The sequence below is a fragment of the Bubalus kerabau genome, chromosome 15, assembly GCF_029407905.1.
Source record: "Bubalus kerabau isolate K-KA32 ecotype Philippines breed swamp buffalo chromosome 15, PCC_UOA_SB_1v2, whole genome shotgun sequence".
NCBI lineage: Eukaryota > Metazoa > Chordata > Mammalia > Artiodactyla > Bovidae > Bubalus > Bubalus kerabau.
In genome coordinates, this window is record NC_073638.1 from 5,151,929 (window position 1) to 5,176,006 (window position 24,078).

General features: G+C 39.9%; 1 protein-coding gene across 1 annotated transcript in view; it reads right to left on the minus strand.

Annotated features, from left to right (window-relative positions):
• The window catches only part of DYNC2H1 (dynein cytoplasmic 2 heavy chain 1), a 406,508-nt gene that overhangs the window by 114,993 nt on the left and 267,437 nt on the right, over positions 1 to 24,078 (minus strand). The window lies entirely within an intron of this gene.

Here is a 24,078-nt window from a genome sequence, read left to right on the forward strand (position 1 = left end):
AGGTACAATATATTTCACTATGTTACCAAAAATATCAGGATGTAACAAATTATATTAAATCTTGCTACATACTGTAAAAGGAAAACAGTAGACTAACCTGTTAAAGTGAGATATAGGAGAAAATCCAGAGGTTTATCTTTCTAATGTTAAAATATGCAAGATAAAGGGTGGAGAATCCTTTCTCTATGCCCCTCTTGTGCTCAATAATAATATTTATGCAGGTCACACTCAAGACCAAACTGTAATTTATGTTGGTGATTTGACAGATAAGACTGCACTCAAGATCCAAAGTGAAATGTGAAGGCAATCTAACATGTCAAGTACTCACATCACCATTTTTCTCTCATATTTCTAAGCAATATGATATTTAAAGCCTGAAAATAAATATAAGGAGATCTCCAAGCTTTTTCAATTTTAACAAGCAAATTAAGAATGAATTTCTCATCAAAAGACATTGAAGTTTTACTAAAATTAGTTATATCCATTTTCAAATACTGGGGTATAAATTATTTGGAGTGATAGCCTGAACACTTCAGTATAAATCATATATATCGATGTTTTATGTATAACTCTGGTTAATATTAAATAACTCAAATCTGGAATTAATCATTAGACTATATGAAATGTTTGGAACCATCTCTGCCTTGTGGAGATATAATCATGATGTTTTGTAGAGTGATAATTTTTTGTATAATCATAAATTTTCATATAATTAGTGGCTCTAACAATCCAGCTTGCTGGGGGTAAAATTGTACTTTGTTATTTTTTAGACAGACACAGAATATATGAATGCTTTACATCACATATACATACCTATACATACAGATATAAAAGACTTCATGTTTCCTAATACTTTCATATATTTATTATGAAAAAATTTATTAACTGACATTTAAAAGCAGTTTGGAAGTTTATTAAAAAGTAAACATGTACCTATCATATGATCCAGCTATTCACGCCTAAGTATTCGTCTAAGAAAAATAAAAGCATGTGCTCATAAAAAACAGAAAAGGTTCAAATGTTCACAACTTAACTTAATCTTAGTAGCCTCAAGCTGGAAACAATATAATGTCTTTCAAGAAGTGAATGAATAAGCAAGCTGTAGTACATCCATACGATGGTCTACTAATAAGCAATTAAAAAACCCATAGTCCCAGTAAGATTCACATAGATGAATCTTATAATAATAATGTTGAATGACAAAGAAACCAAACCAAAAAGAGTACTTAACTCTCACTCTTATGTAAAACTCTAGAAAATGCAAACCTCACTCAAACTGAGCAAATAGAAATCAGAGTTGCCTGGGATAGGGGAGGGAAGAGAAGACAAAGGGACTGTACAGTGTGAGGGAAAACTTTGGGGGTGATGGAAATGTTTGCTATATTGTGATGCTCTCACAATGCAACATATGACAAACTTCATCATAAAATCATAAAAACCAAACGTGCAGTTCATTAAATTAACCACCATGAATTAAACACCCTGTTAAAACAACACAAGAGAAGACTCTACACATGGACATCACCAAATGGTCAATACCGAAATCAGACTGATTATATTCTTTCAGCCAAAAGTGGAGAAGCTCTATACAGTCAGCAAAAACAAGACCGGGAGCTGACTGTGGCTCAGATCATGAACTCCTTATTGACAAATTCAGACTTCACTTGAAGAAGGTAGGGAAAACCAATAGACCATTCAGGTATGACATAAATCAAATCCCTTACGATTATACAATGGAAGTGACAAATAGATTCAAAGGATTAGATTTGCTAGACAGAGTGCCTGAAGAACTATGGACCTAGGTTCGTGGCACTGTACAGAAGGCAGTGATTAAGACCAACCCCAATTAAAAGAAATGCAAAAAGGCAAAATGGTTGTCTGAGGAGGCCTTACAAATAGCTGACAAAGGACAAGACACAAAAGGCAAAGGAGAAAAAGAAAGATATACAGACATGAATACAGAGTTCCGAGGAGAGGACTCAAGGGGAGATAAGAAAGCCTTTCTCAGTGATCAATGCAAAGAAATAGAGGAAAACAATAGAATGGGAAATACTAGAAATCTCTTCAAGAAAATTAGAGGTATCAAGGGAACATTTCATGCAAAAATGGGCACAATAAAGGACAGAAATGGTATGGACCTAAACAGAAGCAGAAGATATTGGAAGGGGTGGCAAGAATACACAGAAGAACATTCCAAAAAAGATCTTCATGACCCAGATAACCACGATGGTGTGATCACTCACCTAGAGCCAGACATCCTGGAATGCAAGGTCAAGTGAGCCTTAGGAAGCATCACTACAAACAAAGCTAGTGGAGGTGATGAAATTCCAATAAGCTATTTCAAATCCTAAAAGATGATGCTGTGAAAGTGCTGCACTCAACATGCCAGCAAATTTGGAAACCTCAGCAGTGGCCACAGGACTAGAAAAAGTCAGTTTTCATTCCAATCCCAAAGAAAGGCAGTACCAAAGAATGCTCAAACTACTGCACAATTGCACTCATCTCACACACTAGCAAAGAAATGCTCAAAATTCTCCAAGCCAGGCTTCAAGAGTATGTCAGCTGTGAAATTCCAGATGTTCAGGCTAGATTTAGAAAAGGCAGAGAAACTAGAGATCAAATTGCCAACATCCAATGGATCATCAAAAAAGCAATAGAGTTCCAGAAAAACATCTACTTCTGCTTTATTGACTTGTCAAAGTCTTTGTGTGAATTACAACAAACTGTGGAAAATTTTTACAGAGATGGGAATACCAGACCACCTGACCTGCCTCCTGAGAAATCAGTATGCAGGTCAAGAAGCAACAGTTAGAACTGGACACGGAACAACAGACTGGTTACAAACCGGGAAAGAAGTATGTTAAGGCTGTATATTGTCACCCTGCTTATTTAACTTATATGCAGAGTACATCATAGGAAACGCTGGGTTGGATGAAACACAAACTGGAATCAAGATTGCTGGGAGAAATATCAATAACCTCAGATATGCAGATGACACCACCCTTATGGCAGAAAGCGAAGAACTAAAGAGCCTCTTGATGAAAGTGAAAGAGGAGAGTGAAAAACTTGGCTCAAAGCCTAACATTCAGAAAACTAAGATCATGGCATCTGGTCCCATCACTTCATGGCAAATAGATGGGGAAACGGTGAGAGACTTTATATTTTTGGGCTCAAAATTACTGCAGACGGTGACCTCACCCATGAAATTAAAAGACACTAGCTTCTTGGAAGAAAAGCTATGACCAACCTAGATAGCATATTAAAAAGCAGAGACATTACGTTGCTAACAAAGGTCCGTCTAGTCAAAGCTATGGTTTGTCCAGTGGTCATGTATGGATGTCAGAGTTGGACTATAAAGAAAGCTGAGTGCCGAAGAACTGACGCTTTTGAATTGTGGTTTTGGAGAAGACTCCTGAGAGTCCCTTGGACTGCAAGGAGATCCAACAAGTCCATCCTAAAGGAGATCAATCTTGGGTGCTCACTGGAAGGAGTGATGCTGAAGATGAAACTCCAAGACTTTGGCCACCTAATGCAAAGAGCTGACACATTAGAAAAGACCCTGATGCTGGGAGGGATTGGGGGCAGGAGAAGGGGACGACAGAGGATGAGGCGGCCGGATGGCATTACTGACTCGATGGACGTGAGTCTGGGTGAACTCCGGGAGTTGGTGATGAACAAGGAGGCCTGTGTGCTGTGATTCATGGGGTCGCAAAGAGTTGGACACGACTGAGCGACTGAACTGAACTGAATTGAAAGCCTATGCCCCAACCAGTAACGCAGAAGAAACTGAAATTGAATGGTTCTATGAAGACCTACAAGACCTTTTAGAACTATCACCCAAAAAAGATGTTTTTTTCATTATATGGGACTGGAATGCAGAAGTAGGACGTCAAGAAACTCCTGGAGTAACAGGCAATTTTGACCTTGGAGTATGGAATGAAGCAAGGCAAAGGCTAATAGAGTTTTGCCAAGAGAACGCACTGGTCATAGCAAACACCCTCTTCCAACAACACAAGATAATACTCTACACATGGACATCACTAGATGGTCAACACCAAAATCAGATTGATTATATTCTTCGCAGCCAAAGATGGAGAAGCTCTATGCAGTCAGCAAAAACAAGACCGGGAGCTGACTGTGGCTCAGATCATGAACTCCTTATTGCCAAATTCAGACTTAAATTGAAGAAAGTGGGGAAAACCACTAGACCATTCAGGTACGACCTAAATCAAATCCCATATGATTATACAGGGTAAGATTCAGGTAAATAGATTCAGGGGACTAGATCTGATAGACAGAGTGCCTGATGAACTATGGACAGAGGTTTGTGACACTGTACAGGAGACAGGGATCAAGACCATCCCCATGGAACAGAAATGCAAAAAAGCAAAATGGCTTTCTGACGAGGGCTTACAAATAGCTGTGAAAAGAAGAGAAGCGAAAAGCAAAGGAGAAAAGGAAAGATATAAGCATCTGAATGCAGAGTTCCAAAGAATAGCAAGAAGAGATAAGAGAACCTTCTTCAGTGATCAATGTAAAGAAATAGAGGAAAACAACATAATGGGAAAGACTAGAGATCTCTTCAAGAAAATTAGAGATACCAAGGGAACATTTCATGCAAAGATGGGCTCAATAAAGGACAGAAATGGTATGGACCCAACAGAAGCAGCAGATATTAAGAAGAGGTGGCAAGAATACACAGAAGACCTGTACAAAAAAGAGCTTCACGACCCAGATAATCACGATGGTGTGATCACTGACCTAGACCTGGAATGTGAAGTCAAGCGGGCCTTGGAAAGCATCACAACGAACAAAGATAGTGGAGGTGATGGAATTCCAGTTGAGTTATTTCAAACCCTGAAAGATGATGCTGTGCAAGTGCTGCACTCAATATGCCAGCAAAGTTGGAAAACTCAGCAGTGGTCACAGGACTGGAAAAGGTCAGTTTTCGTTTCAATCTCAAAGAAAAGCAATGCCAAAGAATGCTCATACTACCGCACAATTGCACTCCTCTCACACACTAGCCGTCTATGGGTCACACAGAGTCAGACACGACCGAAGCAACTTAGTGGCAGCAGCAGCAGCACACACTAGTAAAGTAATGCTCAAAATTCTGCAAGCCAGGCTTCAGCAGTACATGAACCATGAACTTCCAGATGTTCAAGCTGGTTTTAGAAAAGGCAGAGGAACCAGAGATCAAATTGCCAACATCCGCTGGATCACTGAAAAAGCAAGAGAGCTCAAGAAAAACATCTCCTTCTGCTTCACTGACTATGCTAAAGCCCTTTACTGTGTGGACCACAACAAACTGTGGAAAATTCTGCAAGAGTTGGGAATACCAGACCACCTGACCTGCTTCTTGAGAAACCTATATGCAGGTCAGGAAGCAACAGTTAGAACTGGACATGGAACAACAGACTGGTTCCAAATAGAAAAAGGAGTACGTCAAGGCTGTATATTGTCACCCTGCTTATTTAACTTATATGCAGAGTACATCGTGAGAAACGCTGGACTGGAAGAAACACAAGCTGGAATCAAGATTGCTGGGAGAAATATCAATAACCTCAGATATGCAGATGACACCACCCTTATGGCAGAAAGTGAAGAGGAACTAAAAAGGCTCTTGATGAAAGTCAAAGTGGAAAGTGAAAAGGTTGGCTTACAGCTCAACATTTAGAAAACTAAGATCATGGCATCTGGTCCCATCACTTCATGGCAGATAGATGGGGAACCAATGGAAATAGTGTCAGACTTTATTATTATTATTTTTTTTAATTTTATTTTATTTTTAAACTTTACATACTTGTATTAGTTTTGCCAAATATCAAAATGAATCTGCCACAGGTATACATGTGTTCCCCATCCTGAACCCTCCTCCCTCCTCCCTCCCCATTCCATCCCTCTGGGTCGTCCCAGTGCACCAGCCCCAAGCATCCAGTATCGTGCATCAAACCTGGACTGGCAACTCGTTTCTGGCAACTCGTATGAAACGAGTTGCCAGACTTTATTTTTTGGGCTCCAAAATCACTGCAGATGGTGACTGCAGTCATGTAATTAAAAGACGCTTACTCCTTGGAAGGAAAGTTATGAACAACCTAGATTACATATTGAAAAGCAGAGATATTACTTTGCCAACAAAGGTCCGTCTAGTCAAGGCTATGGTTTTTCCAGTGGTCATGTATGGATGTGAGAGTTGAACTGTGAAGAAAACTGAGAACTGAAGAATTGATGCTTTTGAACTGTGGTATTGGAGAAGTCTCTTGAGAGTCCCCTGGACTGCAAGGACATCCAACCAGTCCATCCTAAAGGAGATCAGTCCTGGGTGCTCATTGGAAGGACAGATGTGAAGATGAAACTCCAAGACTTTGGCCACCTGATGCAAAGAGCTGACACATTAGAAAAGACCCTGATGCTGGGAGGGATTGGGGGCAGGAGGAGAAGGGGACGACAGAGGATGAGATGGCTGGATGGCATCACCAACTCGAGGTACATGAGTTTGGGTGAACTTCAGGCATTGGTGATGGACAGGGAGGCCTGGCGTGCTGTGATTCATGGGGTCACAAAGAGTCAGACACGACTGAGCGACTGAGCTGAACTGAAGTGAACCTGCTGCTGCTGCTGCTGCTAAGTCACTTCAGTCGTGTTCAACTCTGTGCAACCCCATAGACAGCAGCCCACCAGGCTCCCCCATCCCTGGGATTCTCCAGGCAAGAATACTGGATGGGTTGCCATTTCCTTCTCCAATGCATGAAAGTGAAAAGTGAAAGTGGAGTCGCTCAGTCGTGTCTGACTCTTAGCGATCCCATGGACTGCAGCCTACCAGGCACCTCCATCCATGGGATTTTCCAACAAAAGTACTGGAGTGGGGTGCCATTGCCTTCTCCTAAGTGAACCTGAACCATGATAATCATTAAAACGTTTGGGAGTTCACAGAATAAACAGCAAAGTAGAAAAGTCGGCATTTAGGGCCAGTGAAAACATGGGTTATTTCAGTCAGAATAAGTAAGGAAAAGCTGACTTTTCTGGTGCACACTGAGGATGTGACTATGTGACTTTTCTCACTCTCCTCTCTGGCCTTGACTCAGGAACCAGAGCTTGCCTCAAGTGCCCCTGCCTCCTTGATTCACTAGATCTGTGCTCACAGGCTGCTGCTGGTGCCTGCCATGCCTGTGCTCCAACTGAGAAGAGGACTCAGAATATTTGCTTTTTCCAATATCTACCATGGAGTGACCTGCTGCCTACTCCCAAGTATTTTTTGGAGCTAAGTACTGAAAGCTGTCTCCATTTTAACTGGGTGATAAGGTGAGGAAGACCCATAAATATCTATCACATTTATTGAAACTTTGTACAATTAATTTTATTGTGGACATTTTCAAAGATACACAGAAGTTTATTTTACTAAAAATATTTTTAAAGATATCTATCCAGATTCAACTATGGTCAAGATTTTCCTGAACTTGCTTCCCAATCTCTAACTTATTTTACTTTCACATTATTCCTTAAGTGTTTTCAAACAAATTCAAGGACTTCCCTGGTGGTCCAGAACCTGCTTGTCAATGCAGGAGACCCATGTTCAGTCCCTGATCCAGGATTCCACCTGCCACAGAGCAACTAAGCCCATGAGGCACAACCACTGAGCCCACGTGCCACAACTCCTGACGACTGCTCACCCCAGCACAGCATGGCTCTGCTCACCCCAGAGCTGTACTCTGCAACAAGAAGCCCGTCACTGTGGCCACAGAGCGCCCCCAGTCCCACAGCTAGAGGAACACACCCAGGTGCGGCAACAAAGACCCAGCAGAGCCACAAAACAAGGCCCAGCGCATGTTATTTACTTCTCCTATTAGAAATACGCAGCTCAAAAAAAAAAAGAACATAATCAGAACACTGTTATTTCACCTAAAATGTTAATAAAAAATCATGGGTGTATATCATACACAGCCCATATTTAAATTTCCCTGCTTGGTCTCAAAAGTTGTTTAAACTGTATTGTTCAACTCAGTATCCACAGAAAAGGTATGCAGTTGTTCTGTATTTTGAGTCTCTTTAATGCAGAGGAGTCTCTGCCCTTCCTCTTTTACATGCCCTCAACTGCTGATAAAACTGAGTTATCCTGCATGATGTCCCACATTCTGGAATGAACGGTGTTATTTATACTGTTCTTTTACCCTCTGTGCTTTCTGTTAGGTAGAAATTACTTCTGAAGGCTTGATTAAACTCAGGTTCACTTTGCTGAAAGACTATTTGTGGAAGCGCTCTTCACAGTGCATCACCTCAGAAGGCACACAGAGTCTGAGAACTTCCTCCTGTGATGAAAGACTGGTCGCTGGGGACACGTGGTGAGCACTGATCCCTCGTGCACATTTCCCCATCAATTATCCATCTAATGGTTTCAACCTTTGATAATAATTTTCTGAATCAATTATTAGGGTTGGTAAAATGGCGACTTTTCAACTTCTTCATTCCTTTTATATTTATTATGTAGAATTATTCAATAAAGAAAAATTTTCTGTTATCAACTTTTCTTTCATTGCCATAAAATATAATTCACAAAGGAAAGAGGAAATAATGCTTAATTCTTTCCCTTTAATTGCCAGTTTTTCAAACTAAGAGACATTTTTGTTTTTTAATTAAATGATAAATTATAGAAGTAAAAAATTAAGTATACAATATTAGTGACCTTAGTATTTCCTTATAAGCACTCAAAAGTAATAAATACAAAATCATTGTGTATGCTACAAAATTAAGCAGACTGATAAAGTCTTCCAATCCACTTGTTTTTGTCTTGCTATGGTCATAAAACTCAAAATGTTACAAGTATTCAAACTTAGATTTGCTTACAGTTAGAAGCCAGAAGGTTACATATACACGCTGCATAAAAGTACATTTGTATTACTTCTTTTTGCCAGTGGTGCTACTGGCAAAGCTGTAAATCATAAATACTCCTGAATGTGAGTTAATATATTCAAATAGAAGGATATCTGCAAGAAAAGATTATCTTAAGCTTCCTGATTTCAAAAAATGAATCTACCAGGAACTTGTGACTTCTCTAATAACTGATGCAAAACCATTTGAGTCAGGATAACTGCAGCTGCTGAGTCTGAGTAACCACAGCTGCTGAGTTCATAAAAGCCATTCAACAGAAGGTTGCTAAAATTATTACACTAGCAATTAATCCTCCATCTTTGGCAACAGAAAAGCCATCGTTACATTTTAAGAATAAATATAACACATTTTAAGAATTTTGCTATGAAACTACTAGTGAGTCTGTGAAAAAAATAATAAACTTTTAGAACTTCAAAGTATGGTTTTTAGAAAAAAAATAAGTGAATATGTAGCTTTAATAGAAAAATAAAAGTTACTCTTACATAACTTCTTGTTTACAGAAAAATTAAAGCAAACAAGGAAAATGATCAATAACAACTGCTTCTACAAATTCGCTACCATTTTTGAGCAATACAGCAGCCTACTGCAATTGTTTCTAACTTGCTTGAAGTCTTCAACCCCTTGTCGATTCTCTGTAAGTCACACAGCCCCAGACTGACCTCGTCATTACCGCAGCTCACTCACGAGGCTCGGCGTTATCCAGTGCCCCCTACCCCACTGACTCTACCCACATCATACCCATATTCTGCATCTCCCTCACTGTGCTTCAGCCTCAGCTCTCACTGTTGTCCCTCCAATTAAAACAGCAGGGATGGCCCACAGACGTGTGAAAGGATGTTCCATCTCATTAGTTATCACAGTGCAAATTAATACTGCAGTGAAATACCATTTTAACTCAGTAGATTGGTAAATATGAAGGCATCTCAAAATACCTAGTACTGGCGTCAATAACAGGATGTAGATATTACCTACTTCTGGTGATAGAGTAAATTAGTACAGTTACTGAAGACAGTTTGACACAATTCTCTTCCTAAGTATTAACATACAACCAAGAGAAACTCTTTCCCAGACATTCCAGGAGACAAGCACACAAATGTTTACAGTAACAATATCTGTAATAGCCACAACCCCCAAAATTGTGTTATATTTACACGATGAAATATTAGCTAAACCGGCAACATGAACAATCTTAGAAAAATAAAGTGGAATGAAATAAATCCTAGAATATCAAACATAATATACTGTTTTATAAGGTTCAAAAATGAAACAATGAATTTTTAGGCACAAATGTGTCTGTGTAAGAACATGCATAGAACACAACTATTAAAAAAGTATAAAGCTGTAAAAAAATTGTAAATAAAAGTCTGCTCCATTAGCAGAAAGGTTGGGGGATAGGACTGGAGAGATTAATTTGATACAAGTTTCTATATCGTTGAGTCATTATTGGCTCAATTTTCATTATATCATCATGCTCTTAATGTTTACATACATTAATATTTAAATTTTAAATCTATCATCTCTTATATGTATCAAAGATTGCATTTTGAGAGAGAAATATGTAAAAGTCCCATTGGATCATAAATCCTATAGCACATTAAGTCTTAAGAAGAAAAACAGGTTAAGGGAATAAGCAATAAGAACTGTTGAGGCAAGTGGCTGCTTTATGTAAGTGGTCAAGAAAGGCCTGTTTGATAAGTTAACACTTAGAGACCTGAAGGGAGTTAAGAGTAAACCAAGCAGATATCTAGGGGATAAATGCCCCACGCAAAGGAAACAGAAGGCAGAAGCTCAAGACAAGTCAGGTGAGTGTGGCCGTCCTTAAGTGAGCAAGGAACAAAGGATTCAAAGACAAGGCAGAGAGGGAGTAGAAGGCCTGAGCAAGCAGGTGTTGGGAGACCTTTGTAATGAATGTTTTTCTTCTGAGTTAGGTGGGAAGGGACCATAGGAAAATAACTATTGCTATCACCCTTCATAAAATAGGAAAATGTCCTTCCTTTTGTTAGAAGACCTTATTTTCCAGCTAGAGTTGGACTGGCCTAAAATAAGGAAGTCTTTTTCCAGAAGCCAACCCTTATTTGACCATATCTAAAATCCCCATCCTGGAGGAGAGCATGGCAACCCATTTCAGTATTCCTGCCTGGAGATTCCTCATGGACAGAGGAGCCTGGCGGGGTACCATCCATGGGGTCGCAAAGTGTTGGATATAACTGAGCGACCTAGCACGCACACATAAAATCTCCATAGAAAGATTCAAGAGTTTGTGTAAATGTGTAAATTCAAATGACTTTTAAAACTTTCTGAATCATGTGGGGTATTGACTAGATGTACAAAAGTGAGAATTATTTGCACCAAAATTTCACATGATTATCTCAGATTGCTCCAGAGATTCATTGATTTCTAAAGAAATTCATGGCGTGGTTTTGCTGAAGACTACTTTAAGAACTGCACTTTACCATTTCTCTGAGTTTATTTAATTCTATAAATCACAGCTTAAAATTGTTGAAGAAGAAAGTCTTAAATACCAGATTCAATAAAGAGTTTTTCTATTATAACCATGGAATCGAATCACAAACTCAGAAATACTTTTATTTATCTATTTATTTTTTGGTTTTAAATAGAAAAATGAAATCGGCAATTACCAAACTTAGGAATTCCTATGCTTAGCAACTCATTTCAGAAAAAAAAATATTCCTAAAGAACTGAATTCTTGAAAACAAAATTTTCCCCTAAGGGTGGAATATAATAATATAATAATTTAATAAACATAAAATTACAGTAAAATTATACACTGCTTACCAATGTATAACAATAAGAACTCAGTATCTCTCTAAACAAAGTTTTGAATAGGTTATTTCTAAAGTCTGTTCTACTAGTATAAGGCCTTAGCATCTGATTTGTTTTTTAAATTCTGAGTTTAGAGTCAGGTAAGAAATGTGACATTGCTTTGACCAGCTTGTAAAAAAGAATATGATGTGCAGGCTTCAAGTCATTTAGGATTCCAAAACGACCATACAATTACTTAACAAGTAACGTAAGAAGGACACTTTCTCAATCTGATAAAGGACATCTATGAAAAACTCTCTGCTCACGTCATATCTAATGGTAAGAACACTTTTCCACTAACATATGGACAAGGCAAAGTCTTTTCTGCCTAATCAACATTTACTGGCAACCCCTGTCACATCTGAAAGGCAAAAATAAATAATAAATAAAATACATACAGATTGAAATACATACAGATTAAAAAGGAAAAGTCAAGCTGTCCTCATTTGTAGAAAAGATAATTGTTTACATATAAAAAGCTAAATGTTAGTCACTTAGTTGTGTCTCTTTGCAACCCCATGGACTGTAGCCCGCCAGGCTCCTCTGTTCATAGAATTCTCCAGGCAAGAATACTGGAGTGGGTACTATTTCCTTCTCCAGGGGATCTTCCCCAACCCAGGGATCGAACACGGGTCTCCTGCACTGCAGGCAGATTCTTTACCATCTGAGTTGCCAGGGATGTGCATTAAAAGCTAAGGGAACTACACAAGAGGTTGTTAAAAGGGTGGGACGATTTGGGAGAATGGCATTGAAACATGTATATTATCATATGTGAAACGCATCACCAGTCCAGGTTCGATGCATGATACAGGATGCTCGGGGCTGGTGCAATGGGATGACCCAGAGGGATGGGTTGGGGAGGGAGGTGGGAGGGGGGTTCAGGATTGGGGAACACGTGTACACCCATGGCGGATTCATGTCAATGTATGGCAAAACCAATACAATATTGTAAAGTAATTAGCCTCCAATTAAAATAAGAAAATTTATATTTTAAAAAAAGAGGTTGTTAAAATGAGTAATTTAGCTTAGCAAGGTCACAGAATAACAGTATCATTTAAAATCACATCAGAAAAGATAGGTAAATTCAAAAAGATCACAGAAATATACTTTAAAAGACCTAAAACTTCAGATTGATGTTTTTCTGGAACTCGCTTGCTTTTTTGATGATCCAGCAGATGTTGGCAATTTGATCTCTGGTTCCTCTGCCTTTTCTAAAACCAGCTTGAACATCTGGAAGCTCACGGTTCACGTACTGCTTAAGCCTGGCTTGGAGAATTTTGAGCATTACTTTACTAGCGTGTGAGATGAGTGCAATTGTGCGGTAGTTTGAGCATTCTTTGGCATTGCCTTTCTTTGGGATTGGAATGAAAACTGACCCTTTCCAGTCCTGTGGCCACTGCTGAGTTTTCCAAATTTGCTGGCATATTGAGTGCAGCACTTTCACAGAATCATCTTTCAGGATTTGAAAGAGCTCAACTGGAATTCCATCACCTCCACTAGCTTTGTTCATAGTGATGCTTTCTAAGGCCCACTTGACTTCACGTTCCAGGATGTCTGGCTCTAGGTGAGTGATCACACAGTCGTGATTATCTTGGTCGTGAAGATCTTTTTTGTACAGTTCTTCTGTGTATTCTTGCCACCTCTTCTTAATATCTTCTCCTTCTGTTAGGTCCATACCATTTCTGTCCTTTATCGAGCCCATCTTGCATGAAATGTTCCCTTGGTATCTCTAATCTTCTTGAAGAGATCTCTAGTCTTTCCCATTCTGTTGTTTTCCTCTCTTTGCATTGATCACTGAGGAACGCTTTCTTATCTCTTCTTCATTCTTTGGAACTCTGCATTCAGATGCTTATATCTTTTCTTTTCTCCTTTGCTTTTCAATTCTCTTCTTTTCACAGCTATTTGTAAGGTCTCCCCAGTCAGCCATTTTGCTTTTTTTGCATTTTTACATCCGCTGGATCATTGAAAAAGGAAGAGAGTTCCAGAAAAACATCTATTTCTGCTTTATTGACTATACCAAAGCCTTTGACTGTGTGGATCACAATAAACTGTGGAAAATTCTGAAAGAGATGGGAATACCAGACCACCTGACCTGCCTCTTGAGAAACCTATATGCAGGTCAGGAAGCTACAGTTAGAACTAGACATGGAACAACAGACTGGTTCCAAATAGGAAAAGGAGTACGTCAAGGCTGTATATTGTCACCCTGCTTATTTAACTTCTATGCAGAGTACATCATGAGAAATGCTGGGCTGGAAGAAGCACAAGCTGGAATCAAGACTGCCAGGAGAAATATCAATAACCTCAGATATGCAGATGACACCACCCTTATGGCAGAAAGTGAAGAGGAACTAAAGAGCCTCTTGATGAGTGTGAAAGTGGAGAGTGAAAAAGTTGGCTTAAAGCTCAACATTCAGAAGACAAAGATCATGGCATCTGGTCCCACCACTTCATGGGAAATAGATGGGGAAACAGTGGAAACAGTGTCAGACTTTATTTTTTTGGGCTCTAAAATCACTGCAGATGGTGATTGCAGCCATGAAATTAAAAGACACTTACTCCTTGGAAGAAAAATTATGACCAACCTAGATAGCATACTGAAAAGCAGAGACATTACTTTGCCATCAAAGGTCCGTCTAGTCAAGGCTATGGTTTTTCCAGTGGTCATGTATGGATGTGAGAGTTGGACTGTGAAGAAAGCTCAGCACCGAAGAATTGATGCTGTGGTGTTGGAGAAGACTCTTGAGAGTCCCTTGGACTGCAAGGAGATCCAACCAGTCCATTCTGAAGGAGATCAGCCCTGGGATTTCTTTGGAAGGAATGATGCTAAAGCTGAAACTCCAGTACTTTGGCCACCTCATGCGAAGAGTTGACTCATTGGAAAAGACTCTGATGCTGGGAGGGATTGGGGGCAGGAGGAGAAGGGGACAACAGAGGATGAGATGGTTGGATGACATTACCGACTCGACGGACGTGAGTCTGAGTGAACTCCGGGAGTTGGTGATGGATAGGGGGCCTGGCATGCTGCGATTCATGGGGTCACAAACAGTCGGACATGACTGAGGGACTGAACTGAACTGAACTGAAAACTTGAAAGATCCTCTATGTATAGGTCAGCAAAACTGATACTAATATTTTGATTCTCCTGAATTGATCTCAAGTTTCAATGTAATCCCAATCAAAATTCCAGTAAGTTCTTTTGTATGGAAACTGACAGCAACTGATTCTAAAATTTCTATGGAAAGTCCAATATTACCCAAAATAATATTTGAGAATAAAAAACTTAGAGAATTTTAGATTATCAGATTTAAAGACTCACTGCAAAATTACAATATTAAAGAAGTTGTTTTAACATACCAGTAGACATATAGATGGAGAAGGCAATGGCACCCCACTCCAGTACTCTTGCCTTGAAAATCCCATGGACGGAGGAGCCTGGTAGGCTGCAGTTCATGGGGTCACCAAGAGTCGGACACGACTGAGCGACTTCATTTTCACTTTTCACTTTTATGCAATGGAGAAGGAAATGGCAACCCACTCCGGTGTTCTTGCCTGGAGAATCCCAGGAATGGGAGAGCCTGGTGGGCTGCCATCTATGGGGTCGCACACAGTCGGACACGACTAAAGCAACTTAGCAGCAGCAGCGGACATATAGATCTACTGAACAGTATAGTACTGAGTTCACTAAATATATGGTCAACTAATTTTGTACAAAGGAGCCAAAGTAATTCAATGGGGAAAACAATAAAGAACACTTACAACTCAATAGTAAGATAACTGATAACTGAATTTTTTAAAAACGTGCAAAAGATTTGACCAGACATGCATATTAAGGTTATGCATATTAAAGTTAGAATATTAAAAGTCGCTCAATATATTAGTTATGAGAAAAGTATAAATTAAAACAATATTGCAATATCATTTCATATTCACCAGAATGGCTAATACTAAAAGATAGGCAATACTAGTACATTTAGAGATGAACTTTTAATACATCTCAGTAGCAGGATAATTCAGGTAAGCACTAAAATTGTCTATATATAAAATTAAAGCTAATGATCCAAAAAGATTAAAAATATCTTTATCATCCATTAAGTACTAGACAAAAAGTAGACGTTAACAACAACTAGATAAAAATTAGATATTTAAGAAAGCAAACAGGATAACACATTTCACTACAAATTCATGCTATCTATTTTCACTGAACATTATCTGATGCATCACTGATTCTTTCTGAAAAAAACCCTGAACACAGACACTTATCGAAACTTTTCCCACTTTCCTAAACTTCTAACCTTACGCTTTAGTGAAAAGATTCAGAAAACCAAGGACTGAGAATCCTCAAATTTCTCCTCTCTGTTTCAAAATACCTCATTTTGTGACCTGTGTTCTTTTTCATCTCATGGTGAAAAGGAACAGTTTAAGGAACAATTATCTTTTCTGTTTTTACAAGGCTAGCATACCTGCCCAAGTCTCCTTGTTCGCATGTATCAACCCATTTCTTGCACATCCAATCTCCACCTCTATACTGGTTGCTTTATCTCAGTCATGAAACATGTTTAAGTTGCCCATCACCTTAAAATTTGTCGTAAACCCATAGCTTACTCAAGACACATTCACCACTGATATTAACAAAAGAGTATTGCGGGGATTCAGGACACTACCCCTAAATATGGCACCTTGGCATATTGGGTATTGTAAGTTACAGGCATCTGACAAAGAGCCGGTATAGGATGGACTTTCTTCTCTTGAACAGTGATAACACCCTCAAGTGAGAGGTAACCTCACTATAATCTGGAGAAAAGGTGCATACTTATCTTTAAAGTCAGAAGGACACAGAGAAATCTTAACAAGCAGGCCATGCTAAATTTCCCCCAGCTTGTAATTCTTAGCTCAACCACTCTGTCCTATTCACATTTTTCCATGACCTTCCACCCTTCATCAGACCTGGCCTAAAATCGCTCAAGTTAACAGCTTCTTTGTTTTCTTGTGAAGGTTCCTATGGTATGTAAAACATGAATTTGCAGGCTTTTCTCTTGTTAACCTGTATTTTCTAATAAAGTCACAGCTGAGAATCTAGAAGATTTGGAAAAAAAAAAATTGTTTCCTCCCCTATAGTATTATACATACAGTTCATTCTGTACATCACATGATTTGCACTCTGGATAAAAATATTCTGTTCTCAATGGTCATAAAATATGCTAATATCTAACTCTAATCTTCAATTGAGCACTTTTGTTAATTTATCTCCACATTACTTTTTTACAACTTGTTTAAAAAATAGTGGTTACCCTACAGTTTATACTCTACACCTTTATTTGATCAGCGTCAGCCTTCAAATATTATTATACTGCTCCACAGGACTTCCCTGGTAGCTCAGTCAGTAAAGAATCTGCCTATTATGTGGGAGACCTGGGTTCGAGCCCTGGGTTGGGAAGATACCTTGGAGAAGGGAATGGCAACCCATTCCACTATTCTTGCCTGGGAAATCCCATGGACAGAGGAGCCTGGAAGGCTACAGTCCATGGGATCACAAAGAGTCAGACACAACTGAGCAACGACCATACATACTGCTCCACATGTTCTCTAAGGAAGTTAAGCTGTATACTCTAAATTCCTTCCTCCTAACTTCTGTGCTTTTGTTGTTGTCTGTTTTATTTTTACATACACTATGGACCCACAGGAGTTCAAAACTATTAATACTTTCTGTTTTAGGCTGTTAGTTATCTTTCAAAGAAATCAAAATAAAAATTTAGTTTAACTCACTTTATTCCATGTCTAGAGCTCTTCATTTGTTTGTATCGAACCAACATTCTGTCTGCAACCACAGGTCTTATGCCTGAAAAACTTCCTGTAACAATCTTGTAGATTAAATCTGCTAGCAGTAAATTCTGGTTTTATTTAAGAAAAACTTCTCCACTTCAGTTTTGAAAGATATTTTGCTAGGCATTGATCTCAGGGTTGAAAGTTTTTTCATTCAGCACTTTACAGTCACTATTCTACTGCCTTCTGCCTTGAACAGCTTCTGAGAAAAAGGCAGCTCTATTACTTGTCTTTGTTCCTTTATAAGTAATGTGTCTTCTCCCCCTCTCACTGTCTTCAGTATTTATCCTTTTGTTTTCAACAGTCTAAATATTCTATTCTTAGGAGGCTTGTTTTTCTTGGTGTTAGTAGGATGGGGATTTATCCAGCAAGGTGCTCTTTGACCTTCATGAATTTGTAGATCCCAACTACATAATTGTTACACTGCTCCATATTATTCCACAATATTGGATGCTTTCTTCCATGCTTTTTTTCACTCTTTTTTCTCCTCTGTTTCAGTCTGGGTAATTTTTATTGATTTACCTTCAGTTTTGGTGATTCTCTCCACGGCTGTTTCAGTCTATTGATTTTCTTGTCAAAGACATCCTACACCTCTGTTAGTGTAGACTGTATTTCTAGCACTTTCATTTTATTCATGTTTACAATTTCTATATCACAGTTGAAACCATCTGATCTGGCATATATATAAGTACAACTAACAGTCTTAGGTAGACACTGTGTCCCTGGGTCTTAGAGACGTGGCCTTCTCAGAGCCCCTTCCCTCGTCCCAGGTGCAGTTCTGCACAGATTCCCGCCCCTTCCCACAGGGGTGGAGGATTTTTTCTGTTTGCCAGAGTATCTCAGAGAGGGTCTGTCTGCATTGATGATAACCTCCTGGCACTGAAATCACTGCCACTTCTTTCTTGACGGTGGAGAAGGGATGACAGCATTCTTGCTGTCCTGATTTGACTTCAGTCATAGGTGGATACTGTGCCCACATAGCTCAGGGATGTGGCCCCTCTGAACTATAACTCAGGCATACATTCCTTCCCCTAACAGAGGGGTAGAGAGTTTTCCCTATTCCATTTTCCTAGTTGAGTTTTATTCAGTACTATAAGGTCAAGAGCAGCTTTCATCCTTCTTGTTGTGTTTCTTCCTATCTCCCCACAGATGAAGGCTTCTGCCCCATGAAGTATACAGGGACAGAGTTCCAGGCCTCTCCTCCTTCCCAACTGACACTCTTCTCTGCCCTTGGGCCACCCACCGCAAAGGAAGCTTTTTAAGTACTCTCACCATATAGAGGACCATGAATAGAACTCGGTTATTTGTGGCCTTCATCCTCTACCAGCCTGCCTGTGGCCTTGACCAATTCACTAAGCTTAATTCCTACCAGTCCCTGCTTGCACCTGCTCCAGGTAGACAAACCCTTGTATCTTATAATCACCTGTAGGCACCACCTGTCTTCCCTTAGATTTCAGTTCATTGTTCTGCGAACCCATCTCTCCAACAGGTTCAAGAAAAGTCATGAACTTGGTTTGGTCTCTTTTATTGCAAGCATAGAAATAATGCTCTTTTCATCACTCTGTCTGTCTCTGAGGTTAATCTATTATCGATCCTTCTTTCACTCCAAGTATGGCCATAATCAAGAATGGATTTCTAATATTCCCATTTATCGAATCCAATGAAAAGACCGCCTGTTTGGTCTCAGCATCTAAATATTAATCCAGGGAAAAAACGAGTGACTTTGCTGATGCACCTCCACCAAGGATGTAAGAGAACTGTCTTCTGCTCAGTTTTGGTTTGAGGGGAGAAGGGATGTGAAAGAGATGGATGGAAAAATGGCATTGTCATTAACAGTTCTACCAAGCAAAGTAATGGGATCGACAATTTCCTGAGTGCTATTTTAAGTGTATCATGTATCTGGACAGACAAAAATCAATATATGTCCCCAAAGATACTGCCCCACCTTGGTAAACAAGGACACACACTAATGATAACAATTTAGGGACTTATTGATTAAAGAACATGATTTTAAATACTGATTTGTTTGACTGGGTCAGGTCTTAGTCGTGGCACATGGGATCTTTCACTGTGGCACATGCGCTCTGGAGCTGCTGCCCACGTGCCCAGCTGCTCCACTGCATGTGGGATCTTAGTTCCCTGACCAGGGGTCAAACCCACATCCCTTTCACTGCAGGGCAGATTCCCAACCAAATGGATTATGAAACAAGTCCCAAGAACATGATTTTAAATGTTAAACTTAATTATGTTTAGCTTTCATTTTCTCATATAAAAAACTTTTGTTTAACAAAACAAGCTGTATCAACTAGAACCTATTTTTAACAATAAAAAAGATAAAATTCAGCCATAAAAAGGACAAAATAATACCATCTGTAGGAACATGGATGGACCTAGAGATTGTCATACTGAGTGATATAAGGCAGACAGAGAAAGATGAATATCATATGACATGGCTTATACGTGGAATCTTAAAAAAAAAAAAGGGTATAAATGAACTTATCTATAAAACACAAATAGAGTTACAGATGTAGAAAACAAATTTATGATTTCAAGAGGATGATATTAAGTTATCTATTTTATTATTTATAAATAAGGATGATATTAGTTATCTATTTTATTTCTTATAAAATAGATAACCAATAAGGACCTACTAATATATTAATAGCACAAGGAACTCCACTCAATATTCTCAGCTTTCTCAGTCTCCTTTTTCACCTTCATCAAGAGGCTGTTTAGTTTCTCTTTGCTTTCTGCCATTAGAGTGGTAACATCTGCATATCTGGTGTTATTGATATTTCTCCCTTCAGTCTTGAGTTCAGCCTGTGAGTTTTCCAGCTTGACATTTCGCATGATGTACTCTTCATATAAGTTAAATAAGCAGGGTGACAATATACAGCCTTCTACTCCTTTCCTGATTTTGAACCAGTCTATGTTTCATGTCTGGTTCTAACTATTGCTTCTGGTCCTACATACACGTTTCTCAGGAGGCAGGTAAGAGTCAAAAAGTTGGTTTAAAACTCAACATTCAAAAAACTAAAATCATGGCATCCAGTCCCATCACTTCATGGCAAATAGATGGGGAAACAATGCAAACCGTGACAGACTTTATGTTCTCAGGCTCCAAAATCACTGCAAACAGTGACTGCAGCCACGAAATTAAAAGATACTTGCTCCCTGGAAGAAAAGCTATGATAAAGAAAACCTAGACAAGCATATTAAAAAGCAGAGACATCACTTTGCCAACAGAGGTCTATCTAGTCAAAGCTGCGGCTCTTCCAGTAGTCATGGATGGATGTGAGGGTTGGACCATAAAGAAGGTTGAACACTGAAGACCTGATGCTTTCCATTTGGTAGTTTCAGGTATTCACTCAGTAAGTGAATGTTTGTTGAAAGGCTACCACATTCCTGGCAGTAGCTAGCAACTTAGTCTTATACATATGTTCCTCTGTTCTTGGGGAAATACACACGGAAACAGTTAAAAATCAATATAGAGTAAGAGCTCTATTGAACTAAGAACAGTATACCACAGAAACAAGTGAAAGTGAAGTCACTCAGTCGTGTCTGACTCTTTGTGACCCCAATGGCCTGTAGCCTGCCAGACTCATCCATCATGGGATTTTTCAGGCAAGGATGCTGGAGTGGGTTGCCATTTTCTTTCTCCATGGGATCTTCCTGACTCAGTGATCGAACCCAGGTCTCCCACACTGCAGGCAGACTCTTTACCGTCTGAGCCACCAGGGAAGCAAGTCCAGATTTGAAGGGATAAGGAAACATCTTCTAGAGGAAGGAAAATCTCAGTTGAACCCTGAATTTAAAATAGGAGGCTGCTAGCTGAGTGCCGCAGAATAGATGCTGTCAAATAGTGATGCTGGAGAAGACTTTTGAGAATCCCTTGGACTGCAAGAAGATCAAACCAGTGGATCCTAAAGGAAATCAACCCTGAATATTCACTGGAAAGACAGATGCTGAAGCTGAAGTTCCAGTAATTTGGCCACCTAATGCAAAGGGCCGACTCACTGGAAAAGACCCAAATGCTGAGAAAGACTGAGGGCAATCTTTGAGGAGTAGAAGAAGGTGGCAGAGGATGAGATGGTAAGATAGCATTACCGACTCAATGGACATGAGTTTGAGAAAACTCAGGGAGGTAGTGAAGGACAGAGAGGTCTGGCATGCTGCAGTTCATGGGGTCATAGAGTCAATCATGACTTAGGGACTGAACAACAATAACAATATTCACTTGCACAACTTCCCCTCTCTCCACCTCCCTGAACACTGTAATTTGATATCTATCCTCTAAATTTCTACAGGAAGAGGCTCTAGGAAGTCTTGAAAAACTGCTCAAAGCCCGTGTGTGTGTGCATGGTATGTGCTCAGTCATATCAGACAGACTCTTTGTGACCCTATGGACTGTAGCCCGCCAGGCTCCTCTGTCTATGCAATTTTCCAGGCAGGAATATTGGAGTGAGTTGCCATTTCCTCCTCCAGGGGATCCTCCTGACCCAGAGATCAAACCCTCAACTCCCCATTAGCAGGCGATTCTTTACCACTGAGCTACCTGGGAAGCCACATGACTTACTCTCAGTTCTAATCAACCTTTAACATTGATAACTCCTCCTCCATTCTGCTTAAAACTCTTGCCACACACTATCATCACCTTGGAACCTGCCTTTAAAATTCTGATTGTCTTATTTTCCGACTGCAGTTTACTCTTGCTAAAATCTTTCCAGGTTCACACATACGTTAAATGTAGGTATTTCCCAGGGTTCTACCTTCAGGTATCTTCGGTTTTTGCTTTATCAATGTTTTCTAATAATCTCTGATTCCCATGACTTCCTCTCCCACAAACATGTTGCTGTTTGTCAACCCCTTTTAAATCATATCTATATCTGAATTCTCTCCTGTGTTTATTTAGTCAAAATTCCCAGTAGACCCAGAGGGATGGAATGGGGAGGGAGGAGGGAGGAGGGTTCAGGATGGGGAACACATGTAAACCTGTGGCGGATTCATTTTGATATTTGGCAAATCTAATACAGTTATGTAAAGTTTAAAAATAAAATAAAATTTAAAAAAAAAAAAAAAAAAAAAAAAAAAAAAAAATTCCCAGTAGACATTTCAAACTAGATATTTTACATGGAAACTTCAAATAAATATTATTAGAAACAATATTCATTTATATATCAAATTAATATATCAAGATGATGTCTTCCCCTCCCCATCATCAAAAATAAAATGGTATGATCATATATGATCATCTGTACCATTTTTCTAGATTCCACACATAGGTGTTAATATATGACATTTGTTTTTCTCTGACTTCAGTCTGTATAGCAGTCTCTTGATCCATTGCTATACAGTAGAAACTAATACAATATTGCAAAGCAACATTATTCCAATAAAAAATAACTTAAAAAACAATGTAAAATAAAACCCATAGTTTCTTCCTTTTGGGGTTTCCTAGTGGTCCAGTGGTAAAGCATCCGCCTACCAGTGTAAGGGAAATAAGTTCGATCCCTGGTCCAGGAAGATGTCACATGCCATGGGGCAACCAAGTGTGCAGACCACAACTGCTGAAGCTGCCTGCACACCCTCGCTCCACAACACGGAAAGCCAGGGCAATGAGAAGCCCGCACAGGGCAACTAGAGGAGCCCCGCTCACCGCGGTGAGAGAGCCCACACAGCGACTGAAGACTGTGGGCAGTCTCACCGCGGTGAGAGAGCCCACACAGAAGACTGAAGACCAAAATCATAAACCAATTAGAGAATTTCTTCCTTTTGACACTCACAGTTTGACTACTGCTACAACATCTGTACAGTATTTATAACATGGTGGGAGAACTGAAGGAAAAAGGGACAGTGTAACAGCTAGTGTCAATGAAATGCCTTATTGTGGAGATACTGCAACAGAGTAAAACACAAAATCAGAAAGGTGACCACCAGCCTCATGGAAATATCAATCACTCCTTTTTTTTCTCCTTTTTGATTTACAACTAAGTGGACATCTCTAAATGAAAAAAAAGAAAAAGAGCAACTCTGCACATCACACCGTGACCTTGTGAAACCCACACACATGTGCACCGCAAGGGAGCAGACAGCAGAACGAGAGCTCGGCTGCGGCAGTGAGGTGGCACTGGGAGGGCGGAGATGGCGGAGGTGGCGCTGAGGTGGCGGAGGTGGCGCTGAGGTGGCGCGGGGATGAGGGAGGTGGCTGAGATGGCGCGGAGGTGGTGGATGTGGCCCTGAGGAAGCGGAGGCCACGTGGCGCTGAGGAAGTGGGGGTGGCGCTGAGGTGGGAGCGGAGCGTCGGGCAGTGGAACGCGTGACCTTCCTGGTGGAGGAGGCGGAGCGAGCGGAAGGCTAGGCGGCAAGTGCCTCACGCTCTGCAGCACGAAGAGCTCACCACTCTCTGAGGACAGAGGGCAGTGACTGGGGAAGGGAGACGGAGGCAGCCGACAAAGAGATAAGAGGGAAGAGCTTCCTGCTGTCTGCCCCAGGATGCTGGCCCTAGAACTGTTGGGAACCCTCCGACTGAAACGCCCCCTACTGGGC